Here is a 20165-nt window from a genome sequence, read left to right on the forward strand (position 1 = left end):
CATGTTGTTTTTCTCTGGAGATAAATAAAAGTTTTGCCTGCCCCTCTTTTCCTATAGGTCTTTTAATTTAAAGAAATGGGAAGAGTGAAAAAGGGAAGCAAAGCCCAGAGAAAAAAATTGTGGGAAATTTCAGGAGGACTGCACAGTCTGGTAGGAACCTTGAGGAGTGTGACTATTGAAAACAAAGATACCAGCTATTCTTCAGCCATTTGGTCAGAAGTTTCTCTAAAATTATTTGGAGAAGATGACAGTAAACACCGACATTGGTTGTGGGTCATATGGACAAAAAATAGAAAAGGGGTGAGGGATTTTTTTGACAAAGAAAGTGAGTCAAAAGTGACTGAAGAAAAGCATCTGAAACAACAGCAGGAAGCAAATGAGACACAGAGGAAGAAAACCTAAAGGAACGAGTAGAAGATGGACGAAGGTGAGCAGGAAGACACACTGGAAAAAAAGAAAACCAAACAATGGAGAAAGATGTCAGTGGTATCGAAGAAGTTTGTGATCACTGTTACTCAAAGAAATGGAAAAGAATTGTCCCCAAGAATGGTTCAACAAAATTAAGGCAACCATGGACAACGGTGTTGTACAACAGTTTCCGGGAAAAAAAACCCATCCTGTACCCTTTCCTTTAAGAGTCAACATGTGAAATCATATAACAGTTGTAAAATAAAAAGTCCATATTTAAATGTAAGAGTAATCTGCACATTCCCGTCCTGCAGTGCAAAATACCAATTTACGAGGAAAAAGGAGCCAGTGAGAGACAACCTGGTGAAAATATTTGTCAAACAAAAAGGCAAAATAACGCACAAAACTGGGGAAACTAAATTTCGGCCAGCAACAAAAACAAAACGGGGGAAAATCGCCAGAGCTCTCCGTAAAGGTGTGAGCAAAAAAAATTACAGAAAATTTAAGAAGACACCACACACAGAAATAATATCAGGAAACATGACAGTAGTCTGCACAAAAATGTTCTTAAAGTCATCAGGTCAGAGTTTAAAAAAAGGAAAAGAATATATACATGAAGATGTATATATGGATCCATTTGGTTTGCATATGTACACTGAAACAGAAGTCAGCATACTCGTGCAACATCTGAGGAAAAAGACCCCTGTGACACTATACCTGGATGCTACAGGGAATGTTGTTTCAAAAGTACCCAGCTAGACCAAAAGAGTGCTGTATTATTCATTTTCACTTCCTGGAGGTGGTCAGAGTGTACCTCCCCTCCCTGTGTGTGAAATGGTGACCAATGATAACCTTCTGGCTCATGCAGTTCTTAAGGAAACTTTCACAGTACACAAAACTCAGAAACCTTAAGGTGGAAACTGGCTACAGCTGGGCACTGATTCAAAGTGTTCTTCTTTCATTCAAAAAGGAGAACATCAGCAACTACCTGGACAGGGCCTTTGGACCAAGGTACGTTTTATTTTTCATACGCTTCTTTGCCCGGTACGCTTCAAAATAAAAGTTCTTCCGTTTGACAAAAATATTTCTTTATTAAAGGGTGACCAAACGTATTCTTTTGGCCGGACATTTTTACGTCCTGTCTGGGGCTCCTGAGGATTTTTTTTCTTTATAAGTTCATGAAAATGCTTTGCACAGGCTGTCCTATGTGTGGACCTGCGACGCGCACACACACACACACACACAGAGAGTACACAATGGTTTCGACCCAGCAGCAACCACCTCCAGTGACCTTTCTGCATATTTTTGGACTGTGGGAGGAAACTCAAGTACCCAGAGGAAACAGCACACAGCGACAACATGCAAAAAAAAACAAAAAAACAATTTCACCCTGTCTCAAATGTTCGTTGTCATAGCTTGAACTTTTACAATATAATTATTCTCAAATAAACTGTTCACACAGTTGAAAAAATATAAGTCTATTTTCAGTTATTTTCCATCATGCTATCTTATTCAGGGACTTTTTATTTGCAAAGGAACACGTGTGTACACCACTAAATTTCTCATATAATTATTTCTTAAATGGCTGCAATTATTTGATCTAACTATATACAAAATGTGCCTAATGCAGAAAAGATGCTGTCCAAATGCTCAAGGACCAGGTGGAAGAACTGCTGGATGCATCTCAAGGGCTGGATGAAGTGACAAATAAGATTACTAACCTGGTGACCGTCAGTCGTGATATGTCAACAGTGTGGCCTGAATTCAAACAGGCATTCATCTGTTTGATTTGCAGAGGTACTGTTCCCATTCTGCATGTTTGAATATTGCGCAGTGCAACACAGAAATAATTAAATTTAAAAATGAATTCAAAAACATGAAAAAGAAATTGAAAAAATACATTTTACTTTTACTAAATTGCCAAGTTCTTTTTCTGAAGTTCCAATCTCAAGTCAATATCAATATTTAAAATATGCTTCTTTATTTTTATAGCTACAATGACTCAGTCATGAGATGAGATGTTCTCATCCTGCTGTCGGACCCTGGTGGGGTGTAAAGTGTGCGTAGAAGAATGGAAGAACACGTCAGATCACTGCCTCAAGTGTAGGCATGACCTGCTCATATATACTGAAGTAGCTGGACTCTGAAGCACTGGCCTGCTTGAGGTCCCTTCCATAAGCTCAGCTGTATTAAAGAGGTGCTGCATATGGTTAGGCAGCCTGTTTCTGTTTTATTTTCAAAGCTGTATTCCATATATGATTCTTTTGTTTATGCCCCTGTTATTATTGTTTTTGTTCAAGACAGCACTGTGTGTCTGTTTCTGTGGCTGTCCATGTTGGTTTGTGTTTATGTGTATTTGGCTACTCATAATGACAGGCTGTGTATGTGAAGGAACAGAAACGTTTTTTGTTTTTTTTTACTTTTTTACACGGCTTGGTGCCACATCCTGCTAGATTACAGAACCATCATCTGCAGAGGTGGAGGTATGTGTTTGATGCTGATGCAGTATAATAATTCATATTTCTGAGAAGGAGGAGTGTTAGTAAAGATCCTTATCTTTTCACAGATTTTGGCCTGCAACAAAAAGAGGCACTGTGAAGTGTGGACCCAAGATGGTCCACACACTTGACCAATGAGAAAATTAAAAGCAAAAGGAGAGAGAACGTCCAGAGTGCAAGAGGTGCGATGTAAGGGCATTAAGATGTTCTATGGATCTTGCAAGGTTCAAAGCACTAAATCGAAAGCTGTCGCATGAAATATAAAACTTCCTAATGCAGCACTAAGTGTGTTGTATTCTTTTTTGTGAAAAACACTTTAAGTTCATTGCTAATTAATTACGTCATTATTATTTGGATTAAAAAGATAAATAGTAAACAGAGTTTAAAAATACAGTTAAAAGCAAGTGATTATTTTGGAGTTAACATTAGTGTTGTTATTCAGAATGGCCAGTAGATGGCGTTTAGTGTTCACAAAAGGAGGGTGAAAAAGAAACTTTTAGAAAAACAGAAGAAGAAGAAATCAGAAAAAGTGAAGCTACTGAATGTGATCTGTCGTGTATACCTTATTTCCTTTATATAAAAGGTAAAAAGACCGCTCGTCATTTTTTCACACTTTTAGAAGCTGCATCTAAACTATTCCCACAAAGTGCAAAATCCTCCCATTTTATTCAAGGCTGTTATTCAGAGAAGTGTGTGGACCCAAGATGGACAGAAAAACACAATATACATACACCCAGTGTAAGAAGTACATTTGCAGTACACACACAGTGACACTCTTGCCCTCGGGTTAGGGTTAGTGATCTAGTCTGGCATGAAAATAAAATTAATATACATTATACACTACCGTTTTGGAAAATATTGTGATTTGTACATTTATTAATTATTTGACATTTGTGCCTGTTTTATTATGTATTTCTTATCTTATTAAAAAACTAGTGTCATTTCTATTCATAAATGTGATTTAACAAAGGTAAAGGGAACTAATTTAACATGTGTTGTTTATATTACTTGCAAATAGAATGAAGTAAACATCTGGAGAGTATTTTAACAAAAAAACGTCTAGTTGTACCCTCGCCTCTCGCAAAGCGAGGTCACTCTAAACTCTTCTCTGTGGTCGTCCCCAAATGGTGGAATGACCTACCAACGGCTACTAGAACAGCAACATCCCTTTCGACCTTTAAAAAACTTCTAAAAACCTTTCTGTTTCGAGAATGCTTCCCTGCCTAACAAAACTAACAACTACTCTGTGCTCCTTTACACCTTTCTCAGCTTATGTCCTCCTCTGTAAGTCGCTTTGGATAAAAGCGTCTGCTAAATGCAATGTAATGTAATGTAATGTAAAAAAAAAAGTTTGTATACGTTGAATTAAAAGCCACAAAATGCATTGGGTCCACCAGACCGGGCAGGGTTAAAAGCAAGGGAGAGGAGGTGATGGAGAAGGCGCTTGGTGCAGAGGAATGTAGCTCTGGAGAGATCTGTGGAAACAGATCGTCGGCGGAGTGGGGCGCGTGGGGGGGGGGGGTTGCTACTGGGTCGAAACGATGTCTAGTCTGTCTACACATCAAACCTTGCTGCGCTGAGTTCGCAATATTTGCATTTTCAAGGCTGCACATCACTGACCACAGCCCTTACAATCTTCCGCTCTCTGTGTACAGTTCTGATTGCAAAACACAATACAGAAAGAGTCCAGAGTCATCTGAAAGTTGTACAGGACTTGATAAAGGAATGCAAAATGCCTGACATCGAACAAACAGTCAAACTTGAGGACTGCCTCTTAGTCAATGAAGAAGACGAGGAAAGGAAAAATGCCCACACAATTGGGGGATCACCTTTCACATGTGCATTTAAGAAGGTCCTGCAGGAGGTTCAGGATGATCTTGCAAAAAGTGAGGCAGATGCCTCACCCTCACACACACCTGAAGAGGAAAATCCATACCTCTGCCCAGGTAACATTAAACTGCTGTTTGCTAATTATCTGGGAATTTCCCCCCTCTGGAGTGGCCTGCTTTTGGGGAACTTGCAGAGATACGCTGTAGACAAAGAAGATCTGACCTTTGGGCCCTACAAATCGCGTGACACCAACTGCCACGTGGAGAGGTGGTTTGGGATTGTGAAAAATTCAATCCTAAGAAAACAGAGGTGACTTAGGCCAGGGACCTTTGTCAGGAAAATGTACAGCTCTCTATAGGGTAGATACTAGAGTTGCACGATACCCACGGTATACACGGTACCCCGCGGTGCCAAATCATAACCGTCGCTACTATACTAGAAATTTTACACGACGGTACTACCGTGGATTACTATACTACCGGTGCCAGTCTCCGCTACATAGCGGCCGCCTCTGCTCTCCTCCCGGCTTCTCACTGCATGCTACTCCTTTGTAAACAAACCAACATGGAACCGCAACCGAACTACACAGCTGCTGAATGATTGGCTGTTTGCCTGTTACTGGTGACGTCCAGGGATATGATAGGCTGTTTCCGCACGCTGGGTCCGCCCGTCTGTTAGCTGATTGGCTGTTCGTGTGTTTCTGCCGGCAAGAACGAACTCCGCGAAGACAGCTCCGCTTCCATAGAAACTCGCTTCAAAACAAACAACAAGCTAAAGTTCTGTCTCCCAGACACGAGACAACACACTCACCATGGCAGAAGCACCGGGCCCGAGCAGCGAGTCTGCCGTGGCGTCTTCGTCAGTGGCAACAATAATTTTGCTTAAAAAACAAACGTCGTTGTTTCAAACTAACTTGTACAAATACATTGCAGTTTATAAAAATAATAATAATAAAAAAAGGCCGCAGTATCGCGATAATACCCGGAACCGCGATACTTTGTCTGGTATAGTATCGTGATTACTCATTTTAGTATCGTGACAACTCTAGTAGATACAGAGAGCACATAATCTCTCATCACTTCAGGGAAAACATATTACTGAAACCAGTGAAAATGAAAGACATCTCTCAGTCTGAAGAAGGTTGGGCAAAGAGAGATGGAGCAAAGCCCAGGGGAGAAAGCTTGAAGTTTTACTCCGCTCCAACAAAGGTCCCAGTGCCAAAGAGGGGAAAATCAGCTCAGAGAAAAGATGAAAACAACAGCAGTGATGACATCATAACCAAAGGGTCTGATCCTGCAACAGAGGTGAGATTTTTATAATTAATGTGAAAAATATTAACCATTACATGAGGTCAGTCAATTCTATGTTAGCTTTCTGCACAAGGAGAGATAAACTGACAGATTGTTAAAAATACTGAATGGATTGAGTTTTCGAAAGCCGCATGAAGTGGTAACAGTTTGATTGTTCATGTTCTTGTAGGTTGACGCCTTTCTAACTGAGGTTGTTGTAGCTGTCTTAACCCTTTGATGCATAACAGGGGTCAAAAGTGACCCGGCTGAGTTTTTATTTTTTATATCTTTGCAATAAATTAATCTCATCATTCAGTAGTTAAGGTATTCCTCAATTAACTTGTTTTAGACCATCATACATGATTATTTTATTTTTTTCCTTTCTTACTTTTTGAATAAAAAACGTTTTTGTATCATTACCCCTCTAATGCACAACATGGGTCCAAAATGACCCATATCCACTTTCTATGTTATTTCCTGTATGGCTCAGTGTTTCTACGATATATCTGAAATAAATTAATTTTATCATTTACTCTTCCAAGTATGCAGTAAATATCTCGTTTTTGTTTTTATTCTTACGGTATGGACAAGCACAGCTTTTGTATTTCTATCTCAACTTTACACACATGGGTCTTTCTAGCATTTGGAGTGAAAAGACAGTTCAAAGCTCAGCACAGATCCCATCTCTCTCTCTCTCTCTCTCTCTCTCTCTCTCTCTCTCAGTACAAGCAAGTATTGTTTTTCAATCAAAAACATTACCTCAAAACACATTCGATGACAATTGTGAACTGTACATAATATTTGATAAGGTTTACCTTACTTTGAGAGTGAGTACATTGTTGTTAAAAAGTTACAAGTAATTATTAGCCAGCTAGTGGTGCTAGTGGAACTACATCAATGTTTCTCTGATTGTCATGAAGTCTGTTTGTCTGATTTATTAGTCCTGTTTTGGGCTGGTTTAATCCTGGGTTGGGCTAATGTGGTCCTGGCTTGGACTGGTTTAATCCTGGTTTGGACAGGTTTAATCCTGGGTTGGACTGGTTTAGTCCTGGTTTGGACTGGTTTAGTCCTGGGTTGGACTGGTTTGATCTTGGTTTGGACTGGTTTAGTCCTGGGTTGGACTGGTTTAGTCCTGGGTTGGACTGGTTTAGTCCTGGTTTGGGCTGATGTGGTCCTGTCTTGGACTGGTTTAGTCCTGGTTTGGACTGGTTTAACCCAAAATGCACAAACTTAGAGGGACGAAAAACAGCAGCCATAGCAAAAGGGAAGGAGTGGAGAAACATTGATAAAGAAGAATTCATGGCCTTTATCGGTTTGTGGGAACTGTTTGTGGATCAACTGCAAAATCCAATTTACAAGGCCACCATAGGGCTGAAGAGATACGAAGATATCCGCCGTGTCATACGGTTTGACAACAAAAGGACCAATTCACCAGTTTACAGTTGCTAAACTACTGATACGGCTCAGCTCAATAGCCATGTTATGTTATCAGAGTTATGTGTAAAAAAAAGAAAATAAACATGTTGCAAGTATTAAATACATAAATATTTGGCCCCACTCACTGCTAAAATAATTACTTTGAACAAATTATTATTATAGTATTAAATCATTTAATTTTAAATCACACTTGGATGAATGGGTCATGTTTGACCCATGTGTGTAAATATGATGTAGCAATATAAAAACAATTTTTGTTCACAAAGTATGAAAGGAAAAATGGAAATAATGATCTGTGGTAATCAAAAACAATATATTTAAAGAATACTTGGGATATGCAATTATAAAATAAATTGATTTCAAAAGATAGAACAAAGAAAAACTCAGCCAGCATGAAACAACCTGGAAAATGAATGCGGGTCATTTTTGACCCATGTTGTGCATTAGAAGGGGTGTGGATATGTTGCGTACCAAAGGGTTAAGAGATGCACAACAGAAGCTGCATTAGAACCTCCGGCACAGCGAGTTCCTCAATTTGAGGCCTTATGAACTCATCATAGGAGAGGCAAGTTTCACAAAATGTTGTTTTCCAGAATGATCTGAAAATCATCAATCTGTTGATGCATCCATCCCATCCTTGTACTGGTCTTCTATGGTTCTTCTATGTGTTTTTCTCACGTGTCTTTTTTAATACTACAACAACCTGCCTCACAACTAGGCATGGCTGTAATTTGGCATATTTACATTTTTTATAATGTCCATTACTATGCATTGTCCCCAGTTAATATAAATAATAATAAATATGAATCACTTGATGTTAAAAAGTAATGAGTTGTGCTGCATTAAAAGGATGTCCAAGTGTATTTTCAGTTCATAATCTCTGTAGAGTGATGCTTTCAATTTCCTCTATAGGCAATAGAATGTTGCATCAGGGCCATCCTCAACTCAGAGGATACTGCTGGGCATCTGTTCCTGCTGAACCATTACGCCATTGGTGTAATTTTACATGGAACAAGAGAGCAGATGGCCCGGCAAGGACTGAAAAGTGTAAGTACAGCTGTAATGATTTCTTTTTGTATGAGCCTTTTCTATGTGAATGTATGAAAGACACTGAATTAGACCAGCATCCTCACCGTGTTAGTAGTTACGTACTACATACTGTAAATGGGAACTCTGTATCAGGTGTTTTCCCCTGTCCACCACCACTACTTTTAGTCTATCAAGGTGTTTGTTATGATCCTGGTGATCTGAGTTGTTCCAATGGCCTCAACCACCTTTACTTCACATTTCTCCACCACATTCCCAGCAAATCCACCAACATGATTAAAAACATGAATGTAGTCATGTGATATTAGAAAACATCTGCATCATCTCACTACAGATGTCAGGAGATCTAAGCTTTCTTAACCCCTTAACGCCTGCTGTCGCAAATATGCAACAAACCGCTTGACTCAATCAACCAGCCGAGATAGGGTCTGCATTCCCCCAATGGTGGTTAGTGCATATTTGTTATGGACCTAGGAACCTTTGACAAGCATTTGGTTCCAGTGGGATCACAAAGTGACGAACTTATTTAATGTTTACGCGCGAGAATTGTTCCGGTTGCGAAGTTATCGATACGACGCGGTAAAGTTTGATCCTGAGATGTATATAAGGTAAGTTGTGCTAAGATAAAAATACTCACCTGCTTAATAAGTGCTTATACACTCAATGTAATGAGGTGAAATATGTGTGATAAGTATTTTTGAAGTTATGATATATAAATAAATAGTCTTTATACAGATACCATGCTGGGATATGAATACAACTGCTATTTATTTTTATGCAGATCCAGTGAAGGCTTCTGCGCAACCTCACGTTAGACCTCCCCCAGAGGACAGTGAAGACAGCTGTCTCAGTGATAGTGCAGGCAGTGATGAGGAATATGTTCCCAAGCCAGGTGATGAAGAGAGTAGCAGTGAGAGTGACAGGAGTAGCAGTGATGAGAAATGTGTGCCCAAGCCAGGTGAAAATGCAGATTTCCTATTGAATGGCTAGTGAATTTCACCAGTTTATCCATAGGTTATCCATAGATTTTCACATTGCTAAAAGTTCATTTTGACCCCTGCAGGTGATGGTGAGAGCAGTAGTGAGAGCGACAGGAGCAACAGTGATGAGGAGGTTACTAGCACCAGTGCCCAAGCTGCAAGAAAGAAACAAAAGAGACGAAACAAAGAAAAAGTGACGTGGAAGACGGTGAAACAGACTCAGAGCTCTGCAAAAAATGTGCCAGTGTGGCAAGGTGCCCTCCCAGACAGTGACTCAATCAGACTGCCTATTGATTATTTCAGACAGTTTTTTGACACTGAACTTTTGGCTCTTATTGTCAATCAGAGCAATCAATAAACAGCACACAAGAAAATCCAAACCATGCCCTGAAATTAGATCAGGAGGATTGGAACTGTTTTGTACATGAGTGTTATCCGCTTACCTCGCTCTAGGATCTACTGGTCTAACGCATGTCGTGTATGTATGTAATTGTATAATAATAAATAAACATTGTTTTTTCACTGTTATATTACTGTGTTGTTCTTATCTTATTATTGACCATTATGCCTGCTGTTGCAAATTTGCAACATACCAAATTGACCCCAAATTGAGCATTATGCCTGTTGTTGCAAATTTGCAACATACCAAAATTTCAACATTATTTACTATCTACTTAAAGGCAAAAACACACATAAAACATTTTTTTATATACAGCTATATAAATTCAGGCGTTAAGGGGTTAAAGGCCAACTCACACCGGACGCGGAACGGAAGCGGAACGGCACTGCCGCAGTCACCGTAGCAAATAGAATCCAGTCTAGTCAATGAGAGCACTCACACCGGGCGCGGATCAGACGCGGATCAGAAGCGTCCCAGAAGCGGCTCTCCGCGCCACGGCGCGAGCTTTCCGCAGGATTTCTATTTCTTCCGCGAGCCGTGGCTGAACCTCGTAAATTTCAACAGAGCACTGCGCACCAGACAGGAAACCGGGCCTTGAATCAACGTAATAAACTTCCGCCCCCTTTCAAAATAAAACACAATACTCAGTTCATGTAGCTTTTTACAACTTCACATCAACGTTACGTCATGACCGGTGGCACCAGGTGATCAAAGATCGATCAAAGGGTCTCAACGAGAGACTAATTGTTGAAGTGGAACAACACACAATCATTTATGACACAACAGATGCTTTTTATAATCTCCTCCACGTCGGAGAAGCAAAGTCAGCTGTTTGTTGTTGTTGTTTTCTTTATACACTGTTTATCGCGGGGTCTCGGGTATGTCCAGGATTCTCGCGTGATCTCGTGATCTCGCGTGAATACGGCCGGCTCGCTCCGCTGCCGTTCCGCGGCTGATCCGCGTCCGGTGTGAGTTGACGCCGGGCAAAGTACCGTTCCTTTTCCGTTCCGCGTTTGGTGTGAGTCCCGTGTAAGAAAAAGTTGAATGTACGTGAAAGAAACTGAAAGTTGTCTGTTTAACAGTAATGCAGTACCATTTTTATCCCACAGTCCCATGGTGATTTTACGTTTTAGGCTTATAGGCACCTAAATGCTATTTTTGTTTATTAGTATTTGAATAATAATTTAAGTTGATATGTGGAAAAAGGTTGTGATAAAAATTATGATAAAAAGGAGGTTATTTACATGATTTACAAAAGAAGGGTTCATATTTTTAAGTTAATATTTCGTTTATTTCACTTAAAAATGTGTGGATGTTTTTAGGTTTAAAAATCGTGCATGTAAGCTTTAATGCGGAGATACGTGTGTTGACGTAAAGCAGTCAGTCAGGTTCAGTCATCATGGAGGGGAACCACACAGTTTTTTGACCTCTTCTTTTTGCTGTTTACTTTACCTTTAGACTCCACATTCTCACTATATTTAGCTATTGCCTTTTTTATTTTTCATAATGCTGGACTGTTGGATTTGGCCTTATTTTTCAAGGTAAACAGTGAAAAGAAACGAAGGAATCTGTGGAGGTTTTTTTTTGTCGTTCAAGTGGATAACGAGGGAGGAGAGCGTCAAGCTCATGGCTTCAGTGGTTAGGAAACTACAAGGCTTATCAGCAACATTATACTCTGCAGCTATTACATGGAATTTTATTGTGTTTACATAGTGTTACTACCTTTTTCTGATGTGATACGGGAAAGGGTTGTTTTGCACACCATTAACATTGCTTTCCTATGTGGACATCATAGAGTAATTGAATCTTTGTCCTATGAAAAAACATTTCAGGTCAAATTTGATGAGCATGATGGAGCCATTGGTTTTGTCAATGTCAGAAATGTTCACTGGAAGTATGTGGTGAGTGTAAGCTACCCATGTAAATCTATGTGCCTATGGTTTATTTATTTAAGTTATAATAATATTACATAGAATATATGGGAAAATAAAAGGTAATGCCCTTACTTTGCAAAGCCAAAGAGTAAGTGAAAATGTAGACCAAACTTAATCTTCATTTTGTCTTGCATACAGTATTTCAAGATGCGACGGAACAGACTTGGAAAGGAAGACTGGGACGACATCAAGTGGAAGCCTGGCAAGATAGCCCACAACTACCAGGAAGATGACAGGAGTTGTGGAGTTTTTGTCATGCAGGTGATTTTATGCAAGCGGGCATAGCTATAATAAAAATATGTATGATGAAAGATAAAATTACACATTTTTTAAGATCATGTCTAGTTCATACATAGTTGTCTCGCCATCCACACAGATGGCCAAGATGACAATTCTGGACTACCCAGACATCCCTACACAAGGGATGTCAAGATGACAATTCTGGACTTCCCAGACATCCCTACACAATTCCTCATCAAGAGCTCCAAAAAATCTCTTCAAAAACTTAGAAGAGAAATGGCTGAGGAGATACTCCAAGGATCTGGTATCTTTCTAGATATTATATGAATCTGTTTAGCACTTCTTATTCATTTAATAACATACCCACATATACAGTATATAAGTGTGTGTGTATGTGTGTGTGTGTTTTCAGTTTCAAAAGATGACTTCTGCTCCTTCGTGGAAGTGACAATCAACCCAACACTACTGCTAATCCTATTTGGGTAAGAGTGATGTTTAATTGTCATAAAACGGGTTCTCAAAGTTTTGATGGGTGAGGGCCAATTTAGCAACCTAACACTGAGGTGAGGGCCACCAGCAGGGCAGGACGGGGGAGAAAAAAAGAAAAGCAAAAATAAATTCCATTTGTAATTATTTTAATGACCATATTGCACCTGTGCAGTTTCGATTGTTGCAATTAACACATTTTTAATAAACTCAGTTTTAGGCTAAACCTGGCAAAAATCACTGGGGTTCTATACCCTCAAACAGACAGATTTGGGATAAGTCATTAACAGTAACAAACGTATTTAGAATAGTCTTTAGAACAGATTGCTTCTTATCAGCATAATGTCTAATTCTGGGGCAATTCCAGCTACCATAACACCACAGGGACATCTGAAAGGGGCAGAGAGAGAGAGAGGGGAGGGGGGAGAGAGAGAGAGAGAGAGAGAGAGAGAGAGAGAGAGAAAGAAACTTCATCATTCATATCATTGCCTGTCATTAATAAGCTTGTCATTACTGTAAGTCACACTATAAATTTGTAGCTTAGCTACAACATACCATTTTTCAATGGGCTCTGTGGTGCTGTTTCCGATTGGCCACAATTCCTCTGATGTCCGGGTCCATCTCCGTCGTTGCGATACGAACTGACGATACTGACTGCTGTGCAGTGTAACCTCTTTTAAGCAGCTCAAGTTTACTGGTGCGATCCTTACCACTGAACTTATCGTAACTTTTATGTTTGGTATCGTAATGGCGTTTTATGTTGAAGTCCTTGCGCACAGCAATGACCTGCTTGCAGATCAGGCAAACAACTTTTTCCGACCCATGAGGTTCGACAAAGTAATTGATTGCCCATCGCCAAGGGCACAAATGTTGCCAGGACCGGTGCTGTCACTGACATTGTGTTTTTTTTCTCGAGGTGCCCGCTCTGGTTCTCGCTCCTCCATCTCATACTCCATCTTCACACAACCACCGTTCCACTTACATGACTGTTCCGTTGTTGGCCTTCTAGGAGTGAGGTCAAGTGTGAATGGTGATGGTCAGACACACCTGTAATTACCGCTTAGGCCTGTAGATGCCGCTAAACTCAACTAAACAGAGATTTATTCTTTCAAAGCAAAATACAGTTTTAACAATTTCACAAATTTGACAGATGTTATCAGATGTTATCGCGGGCCGCCATAACTTTGAGAACCAATGTCATAAAACATTAAATACTCTCAATAGTGGACAATTAGGAATGAAATTCTAATGATTACAAAAACTCAATATTAAATATGCAATTCATTACAGCTAACACTTTTTTTATGTGTATTACTGTATAACAGTGGAGTTATTGATTTTTGTTTGCAGTCTCTCTTGGAACTGAAAGTTGCAGACGCTCCCTGCACACTCGTCGGGCCGCTGGCTGCTCGTATACGTCCAGCTCGGAGGACGGCTTGTTCTTTTACAAAACGGGTTTTTGGTTCTTGTGGCTCGTAGTATATGCTATTACGATGTGAAAGAGGCATCATTTGTGTTTGAACAACATTTCGCCTCTTACTTATTGATCCCGGAAGTCCAAATCTGTGAATATCTTTCCAACTTTACTGAACTGACCGACTCTCGTAGTGGCGTTTTAGATTTTAATCCTTTAGCACAGCCACTTGCTGCATGAACACCGAACACATAGGTTTCCCATTCATCTCTGTGAAAAAATACGAATTAGTCCATTTTTCCTGTCCACCTTTCTCTTTTTCGACAGTGACATTTTTCCTGTGCGTTCTACACACATACAGATGTATTGTGTTGCTGTGTCCACTCTGCTCACTCACACTCAGAGAACAGCTCTCTGTCTCTCCCTCAGTCACTCAGGTTCACGGCTCTTTTCCGTTAACGTTTAAGGTTTCTTCAGCTTCAGGTTTGTTTTTACTTTGGTTTGTACTTGTCAACCTTTTTTTTTTTACTTCACGCACTGAGTGTCTGACACTTTCTTGCTGTATTTCATAAAAAATAAAGGTACTGGTGGTATAAATAATATTACAAATTAATTAAGCTACAGTACACACACTCTCTCAGTTCAGTAAAGTTGGAAAGATATTCACAGATTTGGACTTCCGGGATCAATAAGTAAGAGGCGAAATGTTGTTCAAACACAAATGATGCCTCTTTCACATCGTAATAGCCTAACTCGAGCCACAAGAACCAAAAACCCTTTTGTAAAAGAACAAGCCGTCCTCCGAGCTGGCGTATCGAGCAGCCAGCGGCCCGCGAGTGTGCAGGGAGCTCTGCAACTTTCAGTTCCAAGAGAGACTGCAAACAAAAATCATAACTCCACTGTTATACGTATGGAGACTCCAAAATGACTCGGCACATCAACAGTCTCCTCATGGTCATACTACAGCTGTTTTGGACCACACAGACTGAAAAATAGGAACAAACCCAAAAGCACGACACCAGAGACAGGCAATTGGATGTAGCAGGAAACAATGTATTTAATTTAAGGAAACGAAAGACAACTCAGATTAATTTCAGAGATAAAGTTAAATCAAAGATCAGAAGAGCTTGGTCAGTTCAAGCATGAGCAAATCAATCATTAGAAGTAAAAATTTAGACTGTAGAACAATAACTATAGTTAAGCCTCTCAGCTAGTTCTAAAACTTAGGAATACACGATTCTTTCAGAGATTTCTTCTCCTTTTCCCCTTTTCTATGTTTATGTCTATGTTTTTTTATTTAACATATGTTTACATGTTTTTATATGCTTCCTATCTCTGGTAAGCACTAACCAGGTGCACCTCCAGTCTCTTTAATTTTATTTGACAAAGGTCACAATACCATGCAGTGTCTTCACTGGGTATTGCATCTGTGGTCATCCCCAGACAGTCTGTGTGGAACCATCTTTTGCATGTTCCACATTGAATCTACATAGAAATAAATACATAAACAAAGTGTTAGCTGTATAAGAATTGCATATTTAATATTGAGTTTTGTTAATCATTAGAATTTCATTCCTAATTGTCCACTATTGAGAGTATTTAATGTTTTATGACATTGGTTCTCAAAGTTATGGCGGCCCGCGATAACATCTGATAACATCTGTCAAATTTGTGAAATTGTTAAAACTGTATTTTGCTTTGAAAGAATAAGTTTAGTTGAGTTTAGCGGCATCTACCGGCCTAAGCGGTAATTACAGGTGTGTCTGACCATCACCATTCACACTTGACCTCATCCTAGAAGGCCAACAACGGAACAGTCATGTAAGTGGAACGGTGGTTGTGTGTGAAGATGGAGTATGAGATGGAGAGCGAGAACCAGAGCGGGACCTCGAGAAAAAAAACACAATGTCAGTGACAGCACCGGTCCTGGCAACATTTGTGCCCTTAGCGATGGGCAATCAATTACTTTGTCAACCTCATGGGTCGGAAAAGTTGTTTGCCTGATCTGCAAGCAGGTCATTGCTGTGCGCAAGGACTTCAACATAAACGCCATTACGATACCAAACATAAAGTTACGATAAGTTCAGTGGTAAGGATCGCACCAGTAAACTTGAGCTGCTTAAAAGAGGTTACACTGCACAGCAGTCAGTATCGTCAGTTCGTATCGCAACGACGGAGATGGACCCGGACATCGAGGATTGTGGCCAATCGGAAACAGCACCACAGAGCCCATTGAAAAATGGTATGTTGTAGCTAAGCTACAAATTTATAGTGTGACTTACAGTAATGACAAGCTTATTAATGACAGGCATGATATGATGATGAAGTTTCTTTCTCTCTCTCTCTCTCTTCTCTCTCTCTCTCTCCCTCTCCCCCCCCCCTCTCTCTCTCTCTGCCCCTTTCAGATGTCCCTGTGGTGTTATGGTAGCTGGAATTGCCCCAGAATTAGACATTATGCTGATAAGAAGCAATCTGTTCTAAAACTATTCTAAATACGTTTGTTACTGTTAATGACTTATCCCAAATCTGTCTGTTTGAGGGTATAGAACCCCAGTGATTTTGCCAGGTTTAGCCTAAAACTGAGTTTATTAAAAATGTGTTAATTGCAACAATCGAAACTGCACAGGTGCTATGGTCATTAAAATAATTACAAATGGAATTTATTTTTGCTTTTCTTTTTTTCTCCCCGTCCTGCCCTGCTGGTGGCCCTCACCTCAGTGTTAGGTTGCTAAATTGGCCCTCACCCATCAAAACTTTGAGAACCCGTTTTTATGACAATTAAACATCACTCTTACCCAAATAGGATTAGCAGTAGTGTTGGGTTGATTGTCACTTCCACGAAGGAGCAGAAGTCATCTTTTGAAACTGAAAACACACACACACATACACACACACTTTATACTGTATATGTGGGTATGTTATTAAATGAATAAGAAGTGCTAAACCAGATTCATATATATCTAGAAAGATACCAAGATCCTTGGAGTATCTCCTCAGCCATTTCTCTTCTAAGTTTTGTAAGAGATTTTTTGGAGCTCTTGATGAGGAATTGTGTTAGGGATGTCTGGGAAGTCCAGAATTGTCATCTTGACATCCCTTGTGTAGGGATGTCTGGGTAGTCCAGAATTGTCATCTTGGCCATCTGTGTGGATGGCGAGACAACTATGTATGAACTAGACATGATCTTAAAAAATGTGTAATTTTATCTTTCATCATACATATTTTTATTATAGCTATGCCCGCTTGCATAAAATCACCTGCATGACAAAAACTCCACAACTCCTGTCATCTTCCTGTAGTTGTGGGCTATCTTGCCAGGCTTCCACTTGATGTCGTCCCAGTCTTCCTTTCCAAGTCTGTTCCGTCGCTCTTGAATACTGTATGCAAGACAAAATGAAGATTAAGTTTGGTCTACTTTTCACTTCACTCTTGGCTTTGCAAAGTAAGGGCATTACCTTTTATTTTCCCATTATTCTATGTAATATTATTATAACTTAATAATATAAACCATAGGCACATAGATTTACATGGTAGCTTACACTCACCACATACTTCCAGTGAACATTTCTGACATTGACAAAACCAATGGCTCCATCATGCTCATCAAATTTGACCTGAAATGTTTTTTCATAGGACAAAGATTCATTACTCTATGATGTCCACATAGGAAAGCAATGTTAATGGTGTGCAAAAACCCTTTCCCGTATCACATCAGAAAAGGTAGTAACACTATGTAAACAATAAAATTCCATGTAATAGCTGCAGGGTATAATGTTGCTGATAAGCCTTGTAGTTTCCTAACCACTGAAGCCATGAGCTTGACGCTCTCCTCCCTCGTTATCCACTTGAACGACAAAAAAAAAACCTCCACAGATTCCTTCGTTTCTTTTCACTGTTTACCTTGAAAAATAAGGCCAAATCCAACAGTCCAGCATTATGAAAAATAAAAAAGGCAATAGCTAAATATAGTGAGAATGTGGAGTCTAAAAGGTAAAGTAAACAGCAAAAAGAAGAGGTCAAAAAACTGTGTGGTTCCCCTCCATGTGACTGAACCTGACTGATGGCTTTACGTCAACACACGTATCTCCGCATTAAAGCTTACATGCACGTTTTTAAACCTAAAAACATCCACACAATTTTAAGTGAAATAAACGAATATTAACTTAAAAATATGAACCTTCTTTTGTAATCATGTAAATAACCTCCTTTTTATCATAATTTTTATCACAACCTTTTTCCACATATCAACTTAAATTATTATTCAAATACTAATAAACAAAATAGCATTTAGGTGCCTATAAGCCTAAAACGTAAAATCACCATGGGACTGTGGGATAAAAATGGTACTGCATTACTGTTAAACAGACAACTTTCAGTTTCTTTCACGTACATTCAACTTTTTCTTACACGGGACTCACACCGAACGCGGAACGGAAAAGAACGGTACTTTGCCCGGCGTCAATCCACACCGGACGCGGATCAGCCCGCGAATGGCAGCGGAGCGAGCCAGCCGTATTCACGCGAGATCACGCGAGAATCCTGGACAACCCGAGACCCCCGCGATAAACAGTGTATAAAAAAACACAACAACACAACAGCTGACTTTGCTTCTCCGACGTGGAGGAGATTATAAAAAGCATCTGTTGTGTCATAAATGATTGTGTGTTGTTCCACTTCAACAATTAGTCTCTCGTTGAGACCCTTTGATCGATCTTTGATCACCTGGTGCCACCGGTCATGACGTAACGTTGTGTGAAGTTGTAAAAGCTACATGAACTGAGTATTGTGTTTTATTTTGAAAGGGGGCGGAAGTTTATTCGTCGATTCAAGGCCCGGTTTCCTGTCTGGTGCGCACGTGCTCTGTTGAAATTTACAGGTTCAGCCACGGCTCGCGAGAGAAAGAAATAGAATCCTGCGGAAAGCTCGCGCCGTGGCGCGGAGAGCCGCTTCTGGGACGCTTCTGATCCGCGCCCGGTTGTGATGCTCTCATTGACTAGAGTGGATTCTATTTGCTACGGTGACCGCGGCGTGCCGTTCCGCTTCCGTTCCGCGTCCGGTGTGAGTTGGCCTTTAACCCCTTAACGCCTGAATTTATATAGCTGTATATAAAAAAATGTTTTATGTGTGTTTTGCTTTTTAAGTAGTAGTAAATAATGTTGAAATTTTGGTATGTTGCAAATTGCAAACAACAGGCAAATGCTCAATTTGGGGTCATTTGGTATGTTGCCAATTTGCAACAGCAGGCATAATGGTCAATATAAGATAAGACAACACAGTAATATAACAGTTGAAAAAACAATGTTTATTTATTATTTACAATTACATCATACCCGACATGCGTTAGACCAGTAGATCCTGGTGAGGTAAGCGGATAACACTCATGTACAAAACAGTTCCAATCCTCCTGATCTAATTTCAGGGCATTGTTTGGATTTTCTTGTGTGCTGTTTATTGATTGCTCTGATTGACTAAGAGCCAAAAGTTCAGTGTCAAAAAACTGTCTGAAATATCAATAGGCAGTCTGATTGGGTCACTGTCTGGGAGGGCACCATGCCACACTGGCACATTTTTTGCAGAGCTCGAGTCTGTTTCACCGTCTTCCACGTCACTTTTTCTTTGTTTCGTCTTTTTGTTTCTTTCTTGCAGCGTGGGCACTGGTGCTAGTAACCTCCTCATCATGTTGCTCCTGTCGCTCTCTACTGCTCTCACCATCACCTGCAGGGGTCAAAATGAACTTTAGCAATGTGAAAATCTATGGATATAACCTATGGATAAACTGGTGAAATTCACTAGCCATTCAATAGGAAATCTGCCATTTTCACCTGGCTTGGGCACACATTTCTCATCACTGCTACTCCTGTCACTCTCACTGCTACTCTCTCCTCACCTGGCTGGGAACATATTCCTCATCACTGCCTGCACTATCACTGAGACAGCTGTCTTCCATGTCCTCTGGGGGAGGGCTAACGTGAGTTGCGCAGAGCCTTACTGGATCTGCATAAAAATAATAGCCAGTTGTATTCATTCCCAGCATGATCTGATAAAGACTATTTATTTATATATCATAACTTCAAAAATACTTATCCACACCTATTTCACTCATTAAATTGAGTGTATAAGCACTTATACGAAGGTGAGTATTTTTATCTTAGCACAACTTACCTTATACATCTCAGGATCAAACTTTACCGGTCGTATCGCT

The sequence above is a fragment of the Larimichthys crocea genome, chromosome V (assembly GCF_000972845.2).
Source record: "Larimichthys crocea isolate SSNF chromosome V, L_crocea_2.0, whole genome shotgun sequence".
NCBI classification, from domain to species: Eukaryota; Metazoa; Chordata; class Actinopteri; family Sciaenidae; genus Larimichthys; species Larimichthys crocea.